Here is an 18,526-nt window from a genome sequence, read left to right on the forward strand (position 1 = left end):
GATTTTTTTTTCGCGGCATCTTTCGCGCATGCGTCAACTTCCGGGCCATCGGGATTTTTTTTTGCGGCATCTTCCGCGCATGCGTCAACTTCCGTCCCGGAAGTTGACGCATGCGCAGTGTGATCGGAATTTTTGTGGCATTCTCGCACATTCGTCAACTTCCGGGTTGAAGGGCGCCGAATATGTCGTTACAGATGAAGAATAAATCTACAGGAAAATGGCGGCTGAGGGTGACAGGAAGTTCCGGTCGGTGATGTATTTCCGGTGGAGGTGAGATCCCGGAAGTGGTATGGGAGGTGATCGGAGAGGGGGGAGGGTAGACATGTCTCCTCGTACAATCTTCTCTGTACGATGATCGGAGGAGATCTGCCCGGGTTTGTGCTCTCCCGACATCCGGACACATTAGACATGCAGTAGCTCCGCTCTGTAGACGAGTCCCAGGCTCCAGTGAGATCACCGCCCCCCTGTGTCATGTCAGACTGTCAGTGTATGAACAGATTTCCTCTCCCGTCAGCAGACTCCCCTCCCCCCCTCTCCAGACGAAGAAGATGATATCCCTCTCTCTCTCCAGCAGCACGGCCCCCCTTCTTCCCCGCTCCAGTGGCCAATGTCCTGCAACAGCCGCCCGGGTCACACACTGCACTGTCTATGACTCTGCGCCTGCGCTCTCTACCCCACCGGCCAGCGCTGATGCCAGCCATAGACAGTGCATGGAACTGTCTGGTCTCCTAGCAACCTGGGACGCGATGAGAGAGAGCATGGTGATAGACTCCGCCCCCACTTCGCATTTACATCTTTGGGGGGGGGGGGTGGTTCTTGCTCTGTGGGTGGGGGAGGGGAGCACTGTATGATAGGATTGTACAGCTAACAGGGTGGGGACGTCACCCGGGGAAGGTCTGTAATGCTCAGTGGCTCAAAATCTTTGCCCTCTGTGCCCTCAAACACTATGGGGTCACTCTACCGGTCCCCCTCCCTGCCCCCTCCATGTCACTCTACCTGCCCCCTCCATGTCACTCTCCCTGTCCCCCTCCATGTCACTCTACCTGTCCCCTCCATGTCACTCTACCTGTCCCCTCCATGTCACTCTCCCTGTCCCCCTCCATGTCACTCTGCCTGTCCCCCTCCATGTCACTCTCCCTGTCCCTCTCCATGTCACTCTACCTGCCCCCTCCATGTCACTCTGCCTGCCCCCTCCATGTCACTCTGCCTGCCCCCTCCATGTCACTCTGCCTGCCCCCTCCATGTCACTCTGCCTGCCCCCTCCATGTCACTCTGCCTGCCCCCTCCATGTCACTCTGCCTGCCCCCTCCATGTCACTCTGCCTGCCCCCTCCATGTCACTCTACCTGCCCCCTCCATGTCACTCTACCTGCCCCCTCCATGTCACTCTACCTGCCCCCTCCATGTCACTCTGCCTGCCCCCTCCATGTCACTCTGCCTGCCCCCTCCATGTCACTCTCCCTGTCCCTCTCCATGTCACTCTCCCTGTCCCTCTCCATGTCACTCTCCCTGTCCCTCTCCATGTCACTCTACCTGCCCCCTCCATGTCACTCTACCTGCCCCCTCCATGTCACTCTGCCTGTCCCCTCCATGTCACTCTGCCTGTCCCCTCCATGTCACTCTACCTGCCCCCTCCATATCACTCTCCCTGTCCCCCTCCATGTCACTCTGCCTGTCCCCTCCATGTCACTCTACCTGCCCCCTCCATGTCACTCTACCTGCCCCCTCCATGTCACTCTCCCTGTCCCCCTCCATGTCACTCTGCCTCCCCCCTCCATGTCACTCTCCCTGTCCCCCTCCATGTCACTCTGCCTCTCCCCTCCATGTCACTCTGCCTGTCCCCTCCATGTCACTCTGCCTGTCCCCCTCCATGTCACTCTGCCTATCCCCCTCCATGTCACTCTACCTGCCCCCTCCATGTCACTCTGCCTGTCCCCTCCATGTCACTCTGCCTGTCCCCTCCATGTCACTCTGCCTGTCCCCTCCATGTCACTCTGCCTGTCCCCTCCATGTCACTCTGCCTGCCCCCTCCATGTCACTCTGCCTGCCCCCTCCATGTCACTCTGCCTGCCCCCTCCATGTCACTCTGCCTGCCCCCTCCATGTCACTCTACCTGCCCCCTCCATGTCACTCTCCCTGTCCCTCTCCATGTCACTCTACCTGCCCCCTCCATGTCACTCTACCTGCCCCCTCCATGTCACTCTACCTGCCCCCTCCATGTCACTCTGCCTGCCCCCTCCATGTCACTCTGCCTGCCCCCTTCATGTCACTCTGCCTGCCCCCTCCATGTCACTCTACCTGCCCCCTCCATGTCACTCTGCCTGCCCCTCTCCATGTCACTCTGCCTGCCCCTCTCCATGTCACTCTGCCTGCCCCTCTCCATGTCACTCTGCCTGCCCCTCTCCATGTCACTCTGCCTGTCCCTCTCCATGTCACTCTGCCTGTCCCCCTCCATGTCACTCTACCTGCCCCTCTCCATGTCACTCTGCCTGCCCCTCTCCATGTCACTCTGCCTGCCCCTCTCCATGTCACTCTGCCTGTCCCCCTCCATGTCACTCTACCTGCCCCTCTCCATGTCACTCTGCCTGCCCCTCTCCATGTCACTCTGCCTGCCCCTCTCCATGTCACTCTGCCTGCCCCTCTCCATGTCACTCTCCCTGTCCCTCTCCTTGTCACTCTGCCTGTCCCTCTCCATGTCCCCCTCCCTGTCACTCTGCCTGCCCCTCTCCATGTCACTCTGCCTGCCCCTCTCCATGTCACTCTACCTGCCCCTCCATGTCCCTCTCCCTGCCCCCTCCATGTCCCTCTCCCTGCCCCCTCCATGTCCCTCTCCCTGCCCCCTCCATGTCACTCTGCCTGCCCCCTCCATGTCACTCTGCCTGCCCCCTCCATGTCACTCTGCCTGCCCCCTCCATGTCACTCTGCCTGCCCCCTCCATGTCACTCTGCCTGCCCCCTCCACGTCACTCTGCCTGCCCCCTCCACGTCACTCTGCCTGTCCCTCTCCACGTCACTCTGCCTGTCCCCCTCCCTATCCCTGTCCCCCTCCATGTCACTGCCTGTCCCCCTCCATGTCACTCTGCCTGTCCCTCTCCATGTCACTCTGCCTGTCCCTCTCCCTGTCCCTCTCCATGTCACTCTGCCTGTCCCTCTCCCTGTCCCTCTCCATGTCACTCTGCCTGTCCCTCTCCATGTCACTCTGCCTGTCCCTCTCCATGTCACTCTGCCTGTCCCTCTCCCCCTCCATGTCACTCTGCCTGTCCCTCTCCCCCTCCATGTCACTCTACCTGCCCCCTCCATGTCCCCCTCCCTGCCCTCTCCCTGTCACTCTGCCTGTCCCCCTCCATGTCACTCTGCCTGTCCCCCTCCATGTCACTCTGCCTGTCCCCCTCCCTGTCCCCCCTCCCTGCCCCCTCCCTGTCCCCCCTCCCTGTCCCCCCTCCCTGCCCTCTCCCTGTCACTCTACCTGTCCCCCTCCATGTCACTCTACCTGTCCCCCAGCATGTCACTCTACCTGTCCCCCTCCATGTCACTCTGCCTGTCCCCCTCCATGTCACTCTGCCTGTCCCCCTCCATGTCACTCTACCTGCCCCCTCCCTGCCCTCTCCCTGTCCCTCTCCACGTCACTCTGCCTGTCCCTCTCCACGTCACTCTGCCTGTCCCTCTCCACGTCACTCTGCCTGTCCCTCTCCACGCCACTCTGCCTGTCCCTCTCCACGCCACTCTGCCTGTCCCTCTCCATGTCACTCTGCCTGTCCCTCTCCATGTCACTCTGCCTGTCCCTCTCCATGTCACTCTGCCTGTCCCTCTCCATGTCACTCTGCCTGTCCCTCTCCACGTCACTCTGCCTGTCCCCCTCCCTGTCACTCTGCCTGTCCCCCTCCCTGTCCCTCTCCCCCTCCATGTCACTCTGCCTGTCCCCCTCCATGTCACTCTGCCTGTCCCCCTCCATGTCACTCTGCCTGTCCCCCTCCATGTCACTCTGCCTGTCCCTCTCCCTGTCCCTCTCCCCCTCCCTGTCACTCTGCCTGTCCCCCTCCATGTCACTCTGCCTGTCCCCCTCCATGTCACTCTGCCTGTCCCCCTCCATGTCACTCTGCCTGTCCCCCTCCACGTCACTCTGCCTGTCCCCCTCCACGTCACTCTGCCTGTCCCCCTCCACGTCACTCTGCCTGTCCCCCTCCACGTCACTCTGCCTGCCCCCTCCACGTCACTCTGCCTGTCCCCCTCCACGTCACTCTGCCTGTCCCCCTCCACGTCACTCTGCCTGTCCCCCTCCACGTCACTCTGCCTGTCCCCCTCCACGTCACTCTGCCTGTCCCCCTCCACGTCACTCTGCCTGTCCCCCTCCACGTCACTCTGCCTGTCCCCCTCCACGTCACTCTGCCTGTCCCCCTCCACGTCACTCTGCCTGCCCCCCTCCACGTCACTCTGCCTGCCCCCTCCACGTCACTCTGCCTGCCCCCCTCCACGTCACTCTGCCTGCCCCCCTCCACGTCACTCTGCCTGCCCCCCTCCACGTCACTCTGCCTGCCCCCCTCCACGTCACTCTGCCTGCCCCCCTCCACGTCACTCTGCCTGCCCCCCTCCACGTCACTCTGCCTGCCCCCCTCCACGTCACTCTGCCTGCCCCCCTCCACGTCACTCTGCCTGCCCCCCTCCACGTCACTCTGCCTGCCCCCCTCCACGTCACTCTGCCTGCCCCCCTCCATGTCACTCTGCCTGCCCCCCTCCATGTCACTCTGCCTGCCCTCTCCATGTCACTCTGCCTGCCCTCTCCATGTCACTCTGCCTGCCCTCTCCATGTCACTCTGCCTGCCCTCTCCATGTCACTCTGCCTGCCCCCTCCATGTCATTCTGCCTGCCCCCCTCCACCCTGTCACTCTGCTAGCTATATATATATATATATATATATATATATATATATATATAAAATCATACACCCATGTGTGTTGGCTTTGATTTGGGGTGTCTGAACCGGTTCACAAGCATTAGACCACTGGCGCCTGATAAACATGGAACAGTGCAGAGAAATAGAAGGTAAGTGCTTAAGCCCAGGGGTTAAACAGTCCTGTTCCTTCCCCTGGCCGCCAGCTGATTCCACAGAATATACTGGAATGGCTGAACAGCCTTATGGCTCATTTGCATATGTGGTGCCCTCTGAAGAGCAATCCACATTTGTATTGTTCTTCAGATGGCATTTGGCAGGGAGGAGGCGTTATATCACCTCCTCGCCACCTGTTTAAACCCCACAGCATCGCCACGCAATTGAATGCATTGCACATGGAAGCGGGAAGTCCCCATTCACTTGAATGGTCCTCATTTGGCAGGCAATACTGCTCACTGATCCAGACAGTGCAGACATGTTCTGCCGCACTTTGATGCAAAACATTTTGTCTGTGGCAGCCGGCGGGTATACATCCCCCTCTGCTGCATTTTCAGCTGAAGGGGAATGGTTGGGAGCAGTTAAAACACAGCTCAACCTCAAAATTTTACCCCCAACCACAAGTGTAAACGGAGTCATAAAGCACTCTGAAGAGTGATCCATAGCGGAAGGTATTTGACAGGTGGTGAAGAAGAGTTATGTTGCCTCCTCATCACCTGTTTTAAATCCCTAAAACCCCCTGCCATTGTGCTGTAGCCATGTGCATTGCACACAGTTATAGCGCAGCCCCATTCAGGTGAATGGGTTGAGTTAAGCAAGCGCAGGGCCGTGCACCACTAAAATGTTCGGGTTTGGCTTGAAGAAAAGGTGGCAACCCTAGTCACCCCACAGGGGGCGGGGCCATGTATGCGTCACCCCACAGGGGGTGGGGCCATGTATGCGTCACCCCACATGTCCTACAGATGGGATTTCTCTGAACATTTCCTTCCTCCAAGATGATGTGGGGGGGGGATTGTAGATCGGGGGTATTATGGGGGGATTTTTACTGCGCATGGGGCTGCCCGGAATTTGACGCATGTGCAGCTTGATCTGTATTTTTGCGGCATCTTCCGCGCATGCGTCAACTTCCGGCCCGGAAGTTGACGCAGTGCAGTTCGATCTGGATTTTTGTGGCTTCTCCCGCGCATGCGCCAGCCCGGAAGTTGACGCAGCGCAGTTCTATCGGGATTTTTGCGGCTTCTCCCGCGCATGCGTCGGGTGGGAATTCACGGAATGCGTAGAAGGAGCTGATTTTGGCGGCTCTTACTGCCGGGGATCCGCTGTTTTATTAATAGTCCGTGTTTCCCTCTATATAGTACGGAGTGCACTGAATGTGCTTTTCCTGCGCGGCTTCTCACACAGCGCACTGTGATCAACACTGCGCCCCCTACAGTCCCTCCGGGGGAAATACTAGAAATATAGAAATATTACTGAGAGCGATACAATGATATCCCACGTGGATGAATATTCTCCATGGATTCTCCTCCTCCAACTTCCATCTATCAGATAATAATGAACACAAAGTCTCCCTCTTCCATTTCTCCATTTCATTTTAGACGATTACTTAGAACACCAAACTATATATGTTTATATTTCTAGCAGAGGCGCTGGAGAATAAAATGGTGGATAAAAATTCACTTTAATGAATAATAATGCAATAACACACAGAATATACCTCATGTTTTTGGTAAAATATAAAAGATGACGTCACGCTGAGTAAACGGACGCCGGACACTATTGCAACCCCAAAGTCACACAATTTTGCCGCGACTTGAACTCGCCTGTGTATTCTTGATGTCTCTGGACCTCAAGTCGCATCAAAGCGCTACCAAAGTACTACTACAAAGGACTATTGTGAAGTGGCAGAGATATGAACGGTACTCATTGGAAATCATGGGGAATGACTTGTCATGTGACTTTGCAGTCCCAGGTCACATGATAAGTCGCACTAGTGGAATCCGAGCCTTAATCTTCCGTCTGCACATGGAATGGCGACAAACACAGGAGAATTGTTTCTCTTGCTATAACTGACAAAACAAAATTCACCTCTTTTTTTTCCTCAAATAGAGTTTTCTTTTGGTGGTATTTGATCATCTCTGCGTTTTTTAACTTTTTGTGCTATAAACAAAAGAAGAGTGACAATTTTGAAAAAAAAAAAATATTTTTAACTTTTTGCTATAATACATATCCCCCAAAAATATATAAAAAATGATTTTTTTTCCTCAGTTTAGGATCACATATTTTTGGCAAAAAAAAATCGCAATAAGCGCATATCGATTGGTTTGCACAAAAATTATAGAGCCTGCAAAATAGGGGATAGTTTATGGCATTTGTTTTTTTACTAGTAATGATCTGCGATTTTTATCGGGACTGCGACATTATGGCGGACACGGCGGACAATTTTGGGACCATTGGCATTTTTACAGCAATCGGTGCTATACAAATGCATTGGTTACTGTAAAAATGTCACTAACAGGGAAGGGGTTAACACTAGGGGGCGATGAAGGGGTTAATTATGTTCCCTAGTGTGTGTTCTAACTGAAGAGGGAGGGTACTGTGAAGGGTAAGAGATCGCTTTTCATACTCTGACAGACGATCTGTCACTTCTCCGCTCAGAGAATCGGAAACGTACACACACAGACCCCGGTTTTCCGCGTGCCCCGAGTGATCGCGGGAGCCTGGCGGTGATCACGACCGCTGGGCACTCGCATAGGCACCATAGGCGAGCAGGCGGCGTGCGCGCACCCCTAGCGGCCACAGGGGGAAGCCTCGTTACATAACGTTTCACCCAGCCGTGCCATTCTGCCGCTCTACAACCTGGATAAAAAAGTGTCTCTTTGCTCTGTCCCTTTCATCTTTTATCACTTTTATTTCTATTACAAACAATTCCTTGTGATAGCAATATAGGGTGACAGGTCCTCTTTATGGAGACATCTGCGCTCACATCTCTCCTCTACCCTTGAAAGCATGAGAGCAAAAGAAAAAACACTGATGTCATTCTTGAAGGGTGACACTTCCTCCATGTTCCCCTCCTCGATGAGCACCAAGTGTTGGTCACATAGGAGACCTACCCTGGGGGGGCGGGGGAGGGGTTCTTTTGGGCTACGCTAGGCACTGGAGATAGGATCACATTGGGTACTTTTACTTGCACGGCCAACTTGACTTTCGTTACTCTCCTGATGTTCATAAACACCATAAAAGTCACTTGTGCATTTATAGGAGGGGCAATTAGAGCCAATGCCCTCTCCACCTATCCAGCGTATCTCCCCTACCCCACTCCCAGTAACAGTAAGGGGTCCTGCAGCGCACCGAACGAAGACTCCATGCGCACACACACACTTACAGTGGTTGTAAACCCATTACAACAACTTTATGCTACAAGTAAGCCTATAATAAGGCCTATAATAAGGCTTACCTGTAGCTACCCAGGATATCTCCTAAACCTGCACTGCTTGGGAGACATCCCCTGTCCCCTGCATGTGCCGATGACATCCACGCATGCGCACTGGGGAAAACTGAAGCAATGGCCCGTATGGCTCGGCTCCTGAGGCGCATGCGCGGGAGTGACATCATCACGGCTCTGGCCAAAAACAGCGCCGGAGCCACGATATCCAGAAGTAACCACTGGGAGAGATGTCGCCGGCCGGAGGGGGAGAGGAGGACGACTGCGGGGGCTTCGTTCTCGGGTAAGTAATTCATAATCACCTAGTAACTAGCTCATTATGCCTTTGTCTTGCAGGGTTTTTTGTTTTTTTTAACCAGGGTTTACAATCACTTTAACTTTTGCTTTTCCATACCTGTGCCCAGGCTGAGGACTTCTGTGCCGTTGATCTGCTCCCGTTGCTATAGGAGACGGCCCACTCACGGAGTTGAGTGCCAACAACAACTCCTCCTCATGGAACAAGCTATCCCACCTGTCACATGTACACAAAACAGGCTGCTAGAGAAACCTTCATTACCCTTGGTAAGCAACTGCTGCATTCTGTAGCACATTAACCCTTGTACTGCTGTCTTCATACCCCAATGTGTTTAACTGACCCAAGGTGAAAACTATATGCGCCAGTTACTTGCATCAAACCCCTTAAATAACTTCAGACCAGGCAAGAACAAAACTTTACAAAAAAAAATGGTGTAATTACAGTCAACAACAATAACGGTCTTTTCCTAGCATCCCTAGTCCTAACTTAGGCTTGATGGCTGCCCCAGCATACCTGCGTAGGATACAGTCTATTATGGCAGGATTCCAGCAGTGGTGTCTGGGCGTTTTGTAGTTCTATTCAGAGATGCTCCGGCTTTGGCAGTGGCTTATGTGGGCGTATTCCAGTAACGGCATTACTCTCCCCTCCATCAGACCCCCATCCCATTTTATATAGCACAGGACCAGTGGGTTGGACCCCAGAAAGAACCGCTTCAACACTAACCCTCCCGGCTGGGGAAGCATGAAACTCCACCTCCCCCCTAAAACACAAGCTGTCCTGGCTGCATAACACACCCCAAGATTACACATTTTACAGATAGAAATGACAAAGTGCAGCCGAACCTTATACAGGATGAAACAGTGCAGTGTGTCAAACTGGCATAAGAAAATACAATGAACACTTCTCAAACATTAGAAGTCGGGGTCTGGCAGGTATATGGTTAGAACTCGGCGATGACTGACAATCAACCATCAAGCTTAACTATTTCCATCTGGTTGATGATGATCTGCCTTCCTATGTTGTAGAAGCGGGATAGGTGCTGGAACTCTGCCTTGACATACTCATTTTGCTGTTGGAAGCAGCGCGTATGTTCTGCTACATTGCGCTTCCTCCAGATGGCTCTACTCTACAGTTTGGGTCTCTTTTCCTCCAGTTGTTGGGAGAGGAGTTCAGGCACAAAGGGGAACACTCGCCCGTAGGTTCTCCATATATCACTACAACTGGGCTACACGGGTAATCTGCCCTTTGTAATGGCATCTGGTGGCCGTAGGTAATTGTGCCCAGTTTCTTCCATAAGGGCGGATTCAAATGCAAGTGATTCTTGTGCCTGAGGGGGGCGAGGACAAGGCATAGATTGCTCCGTGGCGGCGCTAGTAATTCCTCCTCAAGGTCCGAGTTGAGGAGGCGGGGGGGGGGGCGAGTTGAGGAGGCGGAGGGGGGGGCGAGTTGAGGAGGCGGAGGGGGGGGGGCGAGTTGAGGAGGCGGAGGGGGGGCGAGCTGAGGAGGCGGAGGGGGGGGGGCAAGTTGAGGAGGCGGAGGGGGGGGGCGAGTTGAGGAGGCGGAGGGGGGGGCGAGTTGAGGAGGCGGAGGGGGGGGGGGGCGAGTTGAGGAGGCGGAGGGGGGGGCGAGTTGAGGAGGCGGAGGGGGGGGCGAGTTGAGGAGGCGGAGGGGGGGGCGAGTTGAGGAGGGGGGGGCGAGTTGAGGCGGAGGAGGGGGGGGGCGAGTTGAGGAGGAGGAGGGGGGGGGCGAGTTGAGGAGGCGGAGGGGGGGGGCGAGTTGAGGAGGCGGAGGGGGGGAGGGCGAGTTGAGGAGGCGGAGGGGGGGGGCGAGTTGAGGAGGCGGAGGGGGGGGCGAGTTGAGGAGGCGGAGGGGAGGGGCGAGTTGAGGAGGCGGAGGGGGGGGCGAGTTGAGGAGGCGGAGGGGGGGGGCGAGTTGAGGAGGCGGAGGGGGGTGAGGAGTGGAGAGATAGATCTGGGTGTCGTCGGCATAGAGGTGGTATTGGAAGCCATGGGAGGTTATCAGGTGGCCCAGGGAAGAGGCATAGAGCGAGAATAGGAGGGGCCCAAGGACGGAACCTTGGGGTACCCCAACAGAAAGAGGAGGGGGTGCATCGCTGGACCCTGGGACAGGTAAGTGTCCGATTATTAAAAGTCAGCAGCTGCCGTGTTAGTAGCTGCTGACTTTTTTTTTCTTTTCTTTTTTTTAAGTGGAACTCCGCTTTAAACACCATAGACTTGTTAATAGTAAAGATAATATAAGAGAATCGGGAAGTGAAGCATTGCGGCTTCACTGCCCAGTTCCCTCCTGTGTGAGTGGCACTGCGCATCTTCACTGGTCCCCGTTGTGTCCCGGGAACTGTGTGTTTCCCAGAACACAACGGGGGGGGGGGGGCATCTGTGGCTAGCTATTCCTGGAAGTGGGGACAGATACCTGGATTATACAGGTATCTGCACCCCCTCCCCCCTGAAAGGTGCCAATTGCGGCAGCGGAGGGGGGTGGGGAATCCGATGAGTGGAAGTTCCACTTTAGGGTGGAAATATGCTGTAAGTAGATGAAGGGCATATGTATAGGCTCTACTTAAGGTGATAGGCAAGGACTTGCCATCTATAAGTGATTATAAAAAAAAACGTCATTATGTAAGGAGTTAGAAATGTAAATTCCAGTACATATTGCGTTGAATGTTATGTGTTTCTGTGTCATAACCTATAATATGTAGTGGAATTTTCTATTTTTCTGTCCATCCTTTATAGTGGTCCCACTTATTGTCTTGTGGTCTTTGTTCTTCTCACAGCCTCTTGCAGATGATAAGACCGTTCTGGTCAAGCAGAGGACCCTGAAGCAGCTCTCGGTGAATGCGCGGAGGAGCCATGCACATGCTTTTACAATAAGCAGCAAATATCAGGTAGGACCTCCTTTCATTTCCGCTGATGCCGTGCATGCATTTAGCATCTCAGCACAGCAGCTCACACTGGTGAGAAGTAATACACATTGGGCTTTAGCATTCAGATCTCTGAGGGGATGGAGCTAAAAGGCAAATAACTAGCAATACAGAGGAAGGGCCATTGCCAGCTCATAGGAAAACTCAGCTCTGCTAGCCAGCAATGGAACTCATGTTGCTAAACTGCTGCTAAAAGCTTTTGGTTGTGCTTCAGCTTAGACATCCTGTTGGCAAGTTAAAAAAAAATTGCAGGTAAAAGCACAGAAAAAAAATGGTTATTTGCAGCAATTTTCCTTTAGCAATGTAAGTCGTCATAATAAACATTGTAAATTCATAAAACATTGTTGGTGTTTATATACAGGATGTTTTTATACAAATACGGGATTTTAGCAGATGGAAATACATAAGTGTAAAATTCAAAGCCATCCACAAATATCTCGGCATCCTATAACTCTACGCGTTTCGTGGATTGGTCTCCCCTTCCTCAGGAGTAGATGCAAAAAATGTATAGTTCAGTTCTTTGGGTGCGGGGTACACTGGGAAATTTCTGTCCTTGTGGCTGTGGTAAAGTAACCCACGTAGACCTTGAGGACAAATGGAAGGCAGACCAAGGCATAATGAGGAGAATCCATAGCTTGTGTGTATAGATGAGAGCAGTGTGCTCTGTCCTCTTCACCTCCACCGAACCCCCCCCCCAAACACTGCCCTCCTTCACATGTAGGGGGCCACCTCATCCCTTTAAAGCCAAGTGCCTATTATATACACAGGTTCTGAGGCTCATTTAATATAGGTAAGGCACCAAGTGAGTTTAAATATCACATTAATCAGCCACAGAATCCGTGTGAATTAATGTGTTTAGTTTTAAAAGGATGAGATGGCAACTCAATTCACATCACACACACATCACACACACATCACACACACACCACACATCACACACACATCACACACACCACACATCACATACACATCATACACACACACATCACACACACACACACCACACATCACACATCACACACACATCACACACACACCACACATCACATACACATCACACATCACACACACACATCACATACACATCACACACACACATCACACACACATCACACACACATCACACACACACCACACATCACATACACATCACACATCACACACACACATCACATACACATCACACACACACATCACATACACATCACACACACACATCACACACCACACACATCCACATTACACACCACACACACATCACACCACACACACACATCACACACACATCACACACCCAGAATAGTGTCCTTTGTGCCCCCCCCCACCTTCACTTTCATACCTTAGAACAAGCAGAGAGAAGAGGCTGAACATTTCTCTATCGATTGTGGGAGGCACAGCATTGATCGGAGTGTGGTAGCCGGAGCTGACAGGGTTAACCTTTTGTATTAACCAGCAGGTGATTGGCTGCTAGGACATCCCTGCATCCAATCACCTGCTAGTTATCTTTAAAAGTTAGTCCCTGGCGGCTCCGCTACCACACTCCATTCTACTCCATTCTACTCCAATCTACTGCTCTCCGCCCTGCTATTAGAATAACAACAGTAGAGGCTGAGGAAAAGAAGTGTCTCCTAAATGGTATGACCGCAGGTCCGGGTGGAACACTGGCTGGATCCGGACCACAGGCTGCTATTTAGTGATGACTGGTGTATAGTAATGGTGTGGCAGGAAGAGCCAAAGATCTATATTATGGATTGCTGAGAGACGAAACTTCTAGGTGAATTATGATGGATTATTATTATGAATTATGATAATGTTCTTCTTCCTTTTTTTGGGGGGGGGATTCAGGTAGAGTGGAGAAGGGTTAGAAAAAAAAAAAGCATGAACAGCACAGTGCTTCTTCTGTGTAATTTGGTCCCTTCTATCACTTAAAGCGGAGTTCCACCCTAAAGTGGAACGTCCGCTCCTCAGAACCCCCCCCGGTCCCACAATTGGCACCTTTCAGTGGGGAGAGGGGTACAGATAGCTGTATAATACAGGTATCTGCACCCACTTCCGGGCATAGATAGGCGCAGAATCCGTGGGTATTTATGCCACTTTCTACAGGGCCCCCGCTGTCTGCTGGGAAACACGTGGATCCCAGAGACAGCAGAGACCTTCCTTATTGCGCAACGCGACTCGCGCATGCACAATAGGGAACCGGGAAGTGACGCCGCAAGGCTTCTCTTCCTGATTCCCACACCGAAGATGGTGGCGGCATCACCTGAGAGCCAACCGACAGATTGGCTTCGGGTGCCAACATCGCGGGCGCGCTGGAGGGGTAAGTGTCCATATTTTAAAACCCAGCAGCTGCAGTATTTGTAGCTGCTGACTTTAAAAGAAAAGTCGGAACTCCCGCTTTAACATACCTGGCTGATCCTGCCTGGCTATACTCTCCCCTCTGTAAACTGACCATGGCTTATCATGGCTGCCCTGACACCGCGGTCAGTTTATGTGCCTCCGTCATTCGCAGCTCTCCTGTGTCCTCCCCTCCCCCATCCCTCCCCGCCTGTCATCTCATGACAGTGCCGCCCCTTCCCTCCTGCTGATAAAATATGTTGCTGTATAACTTATTTCAGAGGTCATCAAGGGATTCTCAGCCAATCCCACTGTACTTCTCAGATTGGGAGAGGAGAGCGACGGGCAGTCACGTGAGCGCTGAAATAAGTTATACAGCAATATATTTTTTATATAGAACATACACTGGGGCACATAACCTCATGGAACAAAGGGGATCTATAAAGTACACAAAGTAGCTTTACAAGCACTTTAATGAAGTCTTGGATAGCTGCAAAAAGAGACGTCTTCTTAAAGCACTTGTTGTGTCTGTTTAGTGGCACTGTGAGTTGTGGTGGAAGAGGAGATAAATGCACTGCTTTTGGGTAAAGAGGTGGTCACATGTGCCATACTGCTTCAATCGGTAGGGTTGCCATCTGTACGGGAATGACCCGGGCAGTCTGGGTTTTGACAGCTATGCCCGGGTTTCTCTCCTCCTGAAACCCGGACACAGCAGCATAGGCTCCAGCGAGTGTGGGAAGTGGGTGTTCATACCTCCACCCACCAGCAGCATAGCCCCCCCCGCTTTAGTTTACTGCACTCCGTCCCGTGTCCCGGCAGCAGCGCGCCCCCCTCCTGTTGCTGGATAATGATACACACTCTCCAACATCACCTGCCCCTCTCTACGGCTCCTGTCCTGTGTGGATTCACTGGTGAGCATTCCCCTCCATCCACCTCTTCCCTCTTCAGTGTGTCAATACCGATCGGCAAATGCAGCCTCTCCCGCCAGCAGCACGCTCCCCCGGCCCCCCTCTTTCCCCTGCTTCAGTAGGGCTAATGATTTTTGGCAGTTTCACTGCCACTGGTGAATGATGACAGTGGTGAGTGGGACCTGGTCTGGTCCCTCTCACCGTGGCTGAATCCTGAATGCTGCAGCTCACTGTTTGCTCTCTTCCCCCAGCACCAAGCCCCCCCCCTCCTCTGCCAGCCCCCCCCTCCTCTGCCAGCCCCCCCCCCTCCTCTGTCAGCCACCCCCCTCCTCTGTCCTGCAGCTGGGTCACACTGCACTGTCTGTGTGCTCTCTCTCCCTCCCAGCCACCAATGCCGCCAGAGACAGTGAATGGAGGGCCACTAGACTGGTATCCTAGCTACTAGGGATGCTTTTGCAGGATAAAACATTGTATTACAGACTCCGCCCCCTAACAGGTTCACACACACACATCTTTGCAGCGGCTCCTGGAAGGTAAGGTTTTTTTTTTTGTAATCGAGATCTCCATTGGGGGGGGCACAGGCACAGTCTGATATTTAATGTGTTAGTTTCCACTACTCTAATGACACCGTCCTCCCTCTGCCCTACCGACACCGTCCTCCCTCTGCCCTACCGACACCGTCCTCCCTCTGCCCTACCGACACCGTCCTCCCTCTGCCCTACCGACACCGTCCTCCCTCTGCCCTACCGACACCGTCCTCCCTCTGCCCTACCGACACCGTCCTCCCTCTGCCCTACCGACACCGTCCTCTGCCCTACCGACACCGTCCTCTGCCCTACCGACACCGTCCTCTGCCCCACCGACACCGTCCTCTGCCCCACCGACACCGTCCTCTGCCCCACCGACACCGTCCTCTGCCCCACCGACACCGTCCTCTGTCCCACCGACACCGTCCTCTGCCCCTACCGACACCGTCCTCTCTCTGCCCTACCAACACCGTCCTCTCTCTGCCCTACCGACACCGTCCTCTCTCTGCCCTACCGACACCGTCCTCCCTCTGCCCTACCGACACCGTCCTCCCTCTGCCCTACCGACACCGTCCTCCCTCTGCCCTACCGACACCGTCCTCCCTCTGCCCTACCGACACCGTCCTCCCTCTGCCCTACCGACACCGTCCTCCCTCTGCCCTACCGACACCGTCCTCTCTCTGCCCTACCGACACCGTCCTCTCTCTGCCCTACCGACACCGTCCTCTCTCTGCCCTACCGACACCGTCCTCTCTCTGCCCTACCGACACCGTCCTCTCTCTGCCCTACCGACTGACAGTGTCCACTTTTAAGGTAGGCTAGTATCATATTTTAACTGACATTTCTTTTATTAATCGAATCATATTTTATGGGTACACAAATGCTTTTGTCTTATTTAACCATGTGCCTTTAAGTCCCCCCTCGCTCTTAATGCAATTTGGCCACAGCCACTGTTCACCATGGAACACCTCATTACTACTCTCTTTGGGTAACCCAAAAGGTGTCCCAGGTATTTTACAATCCTATAGCGTGTACTACAAAAAAATTGCTGTGCGCCGTGAAAGTGTTCAGGTTTGGCTTGAAGAAAAGGTGGCAACCCTATCAATCGGTGGTGTGACATTCTCTACACCGGTGCTTGTCATCTCCTATGAGCGGTCACACGCAGATGGTATATACCTACTGACAATGATTATTTCCTAGTGTCACCCCATCTGTGCTTTTATACAACCTAATGTTAAAGTGGTGCTCCGCTCCACCTCCTCCCTCCTGTCAGTCATCTGGGACACGTGACAGGTCCCAGATGACTGCGCATGCAGTTAGAATTACACACAGTTAGAATGCCGGGGGGGGTGACAAGCAGAGCTTCATTCCCCGCATCGCTGGACCGTGGGACAGGTAAGTGTCTGATTTAGCTGCAGTATTTTATTTTTTAAGGGAATTCCTCTTGAAAGACAAATTTCCTTTTGTCTTTTTTATGATATATGTATGTTTTAAGATGTTTTTGGGATAAAAAAAATATATACTTACACTTTTGTATGCCAAGGCTTTGTGCGGTACCGTGAAGGTCCACAGTAGCCTCAGTCCACATTCCCCTCCATACTGTCTCCAAAAAATGATAATAATGTAGTTTGGGTACAGTGTTGCATGACCGCGCAATTGGCATTCAAAGTGCAACAACGCTGAAAGCTGGAAATTGGCCTGGGCAGGAAGGGGGTGAAAGTGCCCGGTAGGCAAGTGGTGTAACCCCTTTTCCTCCAGACATAAAGAGTGCCCCCTTGTCCTCTGTGATGACCTGAAAGTGAAGAACTCAACACCAAGTTCAGTATGTGTTACTGTGTCCTCAAGGGTTGTAAAGTGGACCTTCATTCATTTTTTCAACTCTCCATCAATTACATTTTCTGCCCTTGTTGTTTTAACTTTAAATAGTAGAACATTTTTTCTACCAGTAAATCCCTTCTACAGCCCACTTCCTGTGTCTTCCCTGGTCATTAGCCTAGGCTTATCACATCATGCACAGCTCTCTCTCACTCTTGTGAGAGTTTGCCAGGAAGGGAGGGGGATGAGTCATAAGAGGGCCAATGAGAGCTGCAGAGCTGGAGGTGTGCCTCTGTGTAAATCCAGGAAGTGAACAGGCAGCAGCTTCAGCTGCCCACAGTGGAGGGAGATTTCTGCAGCATATTTGCCAAGTACAGAATCACAGTATACATAAAATAATATGCAAAGTGGTTGGAGGGAAGCTTCAGAATGGGAAAGATGTTTTTATTACAAATGATGTGAGCACTAAAGTTCCTCCAGTCTCTCCTGATATTTTTTTTATTTTGTTGCCGGTCTCTGGACTCATTCCATTATAACTTTATATCTTTATCTTATTTTTTTTTTCGGTCACCAGAACTGCACAGCGCATTCTGAATGATTTTTAGTAAATGTGATTACTGCCTATTCCTAATATACAGAAATGAAAATCCCAATCTAATCATTTCCCTTTTTCCTTCTTTCTCGGTGAGGCTCCGCCCTCCTGGCAGCCATTGCTGTTCATGGATTGGTGGATAACGGCGAGTTGGTTCTGGTGGAGAGAACGCTCAGTGACATTCAGGCACAGCTGCCACCTCCCATCAAACACAAGAAATTTGGAACAGAATTATTTTTTTTTTTTTTCTACAAATCTCTATATTTTTGTCTTCATGGTTTATTATCACTGCAGTTAAGCTGCATCACTTTGACTGTGGTGCATAGTTCCTATCATGACACTTGTGGTGTAAAAGGCTTTATGTGGCCCTCGCCTGTCTAGAGAAGAAAACGCTGACGTGGGATGGACAGTCAACTGAACACGGCTTCTTTGTTTTGTTTTTTAATAAAATGACAAATCCAACTATAAGGAAATGACTGTTTGTTACTTTTCAATCTTCTTCTTCTTTTAAAGCTGAATTTAGGCATACGGCTAAATCCACAGTTGAAATACGTAGATGTGTGAACTGGTTTATCTGCAAAAAGATTTTCAATTCTGTTCAGCCAGTCATGTGATCCAAATCCAGACAGCATAGCCAGGTCCGTGACCTCCGGTGCAGCTAAGCTCCTGCTGATTGGACGTTGAAGGAGAAGTAGGCGGCTCATGAAGTCCTCACTGTGCCTGACCCCTCCTATAAGAATGTTGACCATATTACATTATATACATAAGGCTAGGGCTGCAACTAACCATTAT

The 18,526-nt window shown here is 52.4% G+C and overlaps 1 long non-coding RNA gene across 6 annotated transcripts; it reads left to right on the plus strand.

Moving 5' to 3' along the window:
- The first annotated feature begins 249 nt into the window (after window positions 1-249).
- On the plus strand, window positions 250-18,207 carry LOC143973868 (uncharacterized). 6 transcript variants are annotated; one of them, XR_013272123.1, is made up of 4 exons: window positions 250-270; window positions 8,730-8,886; window positions 11,412-11,522; window positions 17,832-18,207. It is a non-coding gene; the product is annotated as an uncharacterized LOC143973868 (long non-coding RNA). The 6 variants fall into 6 exon arrangements; XR_013272126.1 differs by having other exon boundaries at window positions 267-287; XR_013272124.1 differs by lacking the exon at window positions 250-270 and adding an exon at window positions 741-761.
- Window positions 18,208-18,526: the final 319 nt, after the last annotated feature.

Source organism: Lithobates pipiens, unplaced genomic scaffold (genome assembly GCF_037356315.1).
Source record: "Lithobates pipiens isolate NorthernLeopardFrog02 unplaced genomic scaffold, aLitPip1_a1.2 Scaffold_126, whole genome shotgun sequence".
Taxonomy (NCBI): Eukaryota; Metazoa; Chordata; class Amphibia; order Anura; family Ranidae; genus Lithobates; species Lithobates pipiens.